Raw genomic sequence first — 6142 nt, 5'->3', positions numbered from 1 at the left:
GGCCAAATCTGACATGTTTATCCGTTTAAGAATGATAACATGTTCAGCCGAACTCCTAATGAAAGGTGCATTGTCTTTTTGCTTTGTAAAATTAGTTAGCTTTTGACGTTAGTATGTAACTTAAGCAAACAATTAAAACAAAGTCATAGAGAAGTAGAATTGTATTATATGAAGTTTGCTTGACGGATAGTCAAGGTACATGTCTACATTCTACTTTTTCATTGTAATGCATTAGGAAAAGATTACAATTTAGCTGGTGCTCTAAACAAAGTATTTCTTCAAAGTGTCAGAATTCCACGTCCTAGGAATAGGACGTCCGTCCAATCCTTCAAGACGAAAGGTACCATTCTGAACGACTTCGATTATCTTATAGGGTCCTTCCCAGTTAGGAGTAAGCTTGCCTAACTCTTTGGCTCGGCCGACCGCTTCCATTTTCTTAGGACGAGTCTCCCATCTTTAATGGACGTCTAGCAACTCTTTTGTTGAAGTCTCTTGCCATTCTTAACTTATATAGTTGCATCCTCAGCAGAGCATTGCCCCTGACTTCAGGAACTAAGTCCAAAGCCGTCCTAAGAGCTGCCCAGTTAGCATCCTCTGAGTACATCATTACTCTTAAGGTGGGTTCCTCAACTTCAATAGGAAGGACAGCCTCAGAGCCATAAACCATCATAAAGGGAGTCTCTCCTGTGGAATTCTTGGCCGTCGTCCTAATTGACCATAAGACCAGCTGCAATTCTTCTACCCAAAGCCCCTTTGCATTGTCTAACTTCTTTTTTATTCCGGCCGAAAGGATCTTGTTAAAGGCCTCCACTTGCCCATTAGCCTGTGGATGAGCTACTGCTGCAAAGTGAGCCTTAATTCCTTGGTCGGCCAACCATTGACGAAGCTTGGGCGTTTCAAATTGCGCCATTATCAAAGACGATCGACTGGGGCATGCCAAACCTTGTAATCAAGTTCTTCCAGATGAACCCTTTGACATCATTGGTGGTGATGCCCTTAATGCTTCAGCTTCAACCCATTTTGTAAAGTAGTCTACAGCTACTATTACAAATTTCTTCTGGCCGGCAGCAATAGGAAAAGGCCCAAGATGTCCATCCCCCATTTAGCAAAGGGAAGAGGAAAGAGAATGGGCGTCAAGTAATTGGACGGCTTTTGATGGATATTACCATGCTTTTGGCAACTATCACACTTCTTGGCATAGAGGAGTGCATCTTCTTTTAAGGACGGCCAAAAGTAGCCCGTCCTGAGAGCCCTTTCTGCCAAAGCTCTTCCTCCAATGTGAGAAGCACAAGCTCCCTCATGCAACTCCTTCAAAACGTCCAGACCTTCCTTTCGGCTGATGCACTTGAGAAGAGGCCGATTATAGGATTTTTGTATAAGGTCTCATTCCACAATTCAAACCACTTGTCCCTAGCTCTCACATACTTGGCCTTAATGGGATCAAGAGGCAGACGGCCGTTTTCTTGAACTCAATGATTGGACTCATCCACTCATCATCTCGGCTGAGAAACAGCACTTCTCCGGCCTCAATGCTCTTGGCCGCCTTCACCTCCCAAAAGACTGTTCTAGGAACTCACCTTCGGCCGAGCTGGCCAGTTTAGAGAGGGCATCAGCTTGATGGTTTTCTGATCTGGGCACCTACGATAGGACGAACCTCTTTAAAGACTTGATCTCGTCCTTGACCAAATTCATATACTTGCTCATGGACGCTTCCTTGCATTCAAACTCACCATTGACCTGACTGACAACCAGCAGAGAGTCAGTTTTAGCTTCGATTTCCAAGGCCCCAGCCGCTTTACACATTTTTATGCCGGCTAAGAGAGCTTCATACTCTGCTTCATTATTGGACGCCTGGAACTTGAATTTCATAGCATATTCAAACTTATCCCCTTCTGGAGATTGAAAAATGATTCCTGCCCCACATCCGTTGGCAGTTGAGGATCCGTCCACCATAAGGGTCCAATGACGCCTTCCTGCTGCTGGATCCTGGACGCTTTCTATCGTAGGCCGAGTAAGCTCTACGATGAAATCAGCCAAAGCTTGGCCCTTGATTGCCTTTCTAGGCTCAAATGTTAAATCAAACATATTCAGCTCAACAGCCCATTTTAACATTCGGCCAGAGGCATCCATCTTATGCAACACTTGCTAAGTGGCTGATCTGTATATACAAGGATGTGTGAGCTAAGAAGTAAGGTCTTAACTTCCGGCTAGCCATCAACAAGCCAGGCCGAATTTCTCGATGGTGGAATATCTGTTCTCAGCATCTTTCAGCACATGGCTCACAAAATAGACGGGTATTTGCACCGCGTCTCTTTCAGCCAAGAGGACTGCACTGACTGCGAAAGGTGATACAGCCAGGTATACATACAACTTTTCACCTTCGGCCGGACTGAAACCTAGGCAGCTGCCGAAGATGGTCTTTGACTTGCTGAAGTGCCAACTCAGCTTCTTCCGACCACTCAAACTTGGCATTCTTTTTGATAGTAGCAAAGAAATGGTGACATTTGTCTCCTGATTTTGAGAGAAACCGTCCAAGAGCAGCCAAACAGCCCGTCAACCTCTGAACTTCTTTGACTTTGGACGGCGAAGACATATTCATAATAGCCTGAATTTTGTCGGGATTTGCCTCAATCCCTCTCTGATCAACCAAAAATCCCAGAAATTTCCCAGCAACTACGCCGAACACACATTTTTGCGGATTAAGCTTCAACTTGAATTTTCTCAAGGTGAGGAAGGTTTCCCTCAGATCGTCCAGATGATCTTTCTCCTCTTTACTCTTGACGATCATGTCGTCATATAAGCTTCCATATTTCGGCCGAGCTGCGGCTGAAATACTGTATTAATGAGCCTCTGAAATGTAGCCGGAGCATTTCTTAGGCCGAAAGGCATCCTGAGCCATCCATACAGCCCTTTCTCAGTAACGAAGGAAGTCTTATCTTGATCATCCGGCCACATAGGAATCTGATGGAAGCCAGAGTAGGCATCCATAAAGCTCAGCAGGGCATGGCCGGCCGTAGAATCAACCAGACGATCTATTTTTGGCAACGGGAAGCTGTCCTTAGGACAAGCCTTGTTCAAATCTGTATAATCAACACACATCCTCCAAGTGCCATTCGGCTTTGGAACCATCACAACATTTGCTACCCAATCTGGGTAGTATGTTTCCCGGATGAATTTAGATTTAAGCAGCTTTTGAACTTCCTCATCAACGGCCTTATTTCTGGCCGGCCCCAGATGCCTCTTCTTCTGCCGAATAGGCTTTTGCCCCGGCTCAATGTTGAGCTTATGGACGGCCACCTCAGGGTCTATCCCAGGCATCTCTTCTACAGCATAGGCAAACACATCTTCAAATTCTCGCAGCAACGCAACTAAGGCGTCCTGAATTTCCGATCTCAAAACTGATCCAATTTTCAATGTCCTTTCCGGACGCTCTGGATTCAAGCAAATCTCTACTGGACTTTCCACAGGCTCTGGACGTTCTAGTCCCAGACTCATTATAGCCATTATCTCAGATGAATGCTTTTCTTCCTTAATAGCCAAACACTTTCTCTTCTTGCTAGGCAAAAGCATGGACGGATTGCTTTCAGGAAGAGGCGACTCCTGAACCTTCTCAATTTCCTCCTTAAGCTCACAATCTGGCCTTTAACTTTTTGGCCGAATCATCTCCTTGTGCCTTGGACACTCTGCTTTTTCCTTCCAAGATGATGGTTTGAGTGTGGTGAGATAGCATTCTCTGGCAGCTTGCTGGTCTCCATAAAGAGATCCAATCTTCCCACCATCACATTCAAACTTCATCAGCATTAAATGGGTCACAATGACGGCCTTGATGTGATTTAAGGTAGGTCGCCCGAGAATGACATTATAAGCTGTCAAGTCTCGTACTACCAAAAATTTCACAAAAAGCGTCCTGGCCGCATCTTTTTCTCCAACTCTGACGGGCAAGGTGACGGTTCCCATAGGGTGTATGACCCCGCCGCCAAAACCAATTATAGGATGATTGACCGGCATCAAATCGTTTTTGTCAAACTTTAAACGAGACAAACAATCAGCACTGATGATGTCAGTTGAGCTTCCAGTATCAATCAAAATTCGCCTAACCCTTAGATTGGCAATCTTCATTTCCACAACCAGCGGATCATCATGAGGCGTCCTAATATTCCCCGGTCCAACTCGCTGACCACTATTTTTGGAAAAGGATCAGACTCGGCCTGGTTGGTGAGCATAACCTGGCTGAGTTCCCTCAAATATTTTTGTGGCCGCGATTTGTCGGACCTCCAGCTGCAAATCCTCCTGAGATGACCATCACCACATCATCATCCGTGCTATCTCCGTCCATCTTCTTCCTTGACGGTTATCCCTTTTCTGAAACTTCCTTCCTGACGAGGGTAGGTAATTGTTCATCTTTCCTTTTCGAGCCAACTCTTCTAGTGCTCGCTTCAAATGCTTGCATTCATTGGTTTCATGTCCACAATCTTTGTGAAAGTGACAATACTTGCTCTTGTCCCTGTTAGGTAAGGCGTCTTCATCTCGGCCGGCGCCTTTAGTTCATGCTGATCTTTTATTTCCATCAAAATGGAATATTGATCTTTGTTGAACTCTATTGGTTCAACTGAGGCCGCCGGCTCTGACCGCCTACTTCTCTTGGACGAAGTGGTCATAGAAGTCATGGCCCAAGTCTCAGCCTTCTTGGGCGGATTCTTTTTTGGCTGAACAGCTTCTTCAACTTTCTTCACTTCTGGCTGTTTTGCTTCAGCACAGACCTCTGTGGCATGAATGAATGCTTCAGCCTCCCTCATGCTTCCGTCAAAGTAGTGATTTTCTTCTTCACCAAATCAAACTTAAAACTTCCTGGTCTTAGACCTCTGATGAAGGCGTCAAACGCCACACCCGCATTCAGATCTTGGATCTGCAACGCCTCCAGATTAAACCTCTTCACATAACCTCTCAAGGCTTCCTTAGGACCTTGGATGACTTTACCCAGGTGCATGCTTGTTTTCTGTTCTTGCCGATTAGCCACAAAGTGACTGGTGAATAGAATACTAAGTTCAGTAAAATTATTCACTGAATTAGGCGGCAAGTTGTTGAACCATTTTTGCGCTACTCCTTTCAAAGTAGCTGGGAAATTCTTACACCAAGTAGCATCGTCCACCCCTTGGACATACATCTGATGCTTGTAAGCTGATAGGTGATCGTCCGGATCAGTAGTTCCGTCAAAAGGATCAATGGTTGGGAGCTTAACCTTTGGGAAAGGAGGGGACTCCATGATCCTGACCGAGAAAGGAGTGGGCCAATTGATCTGGAGTGCCGCCACCTGCCCCTCAATGGGTATGTGCTCCTGACGGTACTCTTTAAAACCGGATTAGATGAGGTGTTAGCTAAGGCTTGACGCCTGTACACCATAGGCTGCAAAACTGTCTTCTCTTGCCTGGGCTGGAAAGCGGATGGACCACGGCTTCGCACCACTGTTCTGGACGGGAGCCTTAAGGACGGATCCTTCATATATGGCGTGGAGCCAGAGGCTGAACGCTGCTGTGCTGCCGCCCTCTTGGCCTCCAAGTACTCCCGGGCATCAGTCTCCATCATGTGACCAGTAGGAGGGATATTATCTGCTGGACGGACCACCAGCTTCCAGTCCATCTTCCTCCTAGAATCACTGACTGCCGGCTGCTTTCCTTTGGAAGGCGGCTTAGTCAATTCTGGCCGAGGTGGCCGACTAGGTCCTGGACGACCCTCTTGGGATCGCCCTTTAAGTGGCGCAGCTGCCTCTTCTCTCGGACTCATCTGAAAAAATAGCATGTTGTTCTTAATCTGCTCTTCCATAACAGCGGCCATCCTGGCCTGGAAGTCATTTAAACATTTTCCAAATGACCAGCAGTCACTGGACGGTCAAGATTTTCTTGGATGACTGGAGTTACAGTCCTACCCTCGAGGTGAACGGCAGCATGGCCCTGATCCCTGCCTCGAGGTGGCCTCTCGTCATCAACAGTATCATCCACCTGAACTCTAAAACTTCTGTTCCTTGCCACATTCGAAGAGTGACAGTCCGTCATTGTTGCGTCTCCCCACAGACGGCGCCAAATGTTAGTAGTGTGTAAAACTAGCAATTTATATCACAACTCCCAAAGATAGGTTCTTAGAACTG

This window comes from Beta vulgaris, chromosome 1 (assembly GCF_026745355.1).
Source record: "Beta vulgaris subsp. vulgaris cultivar EL10 chromosome 1, EL10.2, whole genome shotgun sequence".
Classification (NCBI taxonomy): domain Eukaryota; kingdom Viridiplantae; phylum Streptophyta; class Magnoliopsida; order Caryophyllales; family Amaranthaceae; genus Beta; species Beta vulgaris.
This window is presented reverse-complemented; position numbering follows the sequence as displayed.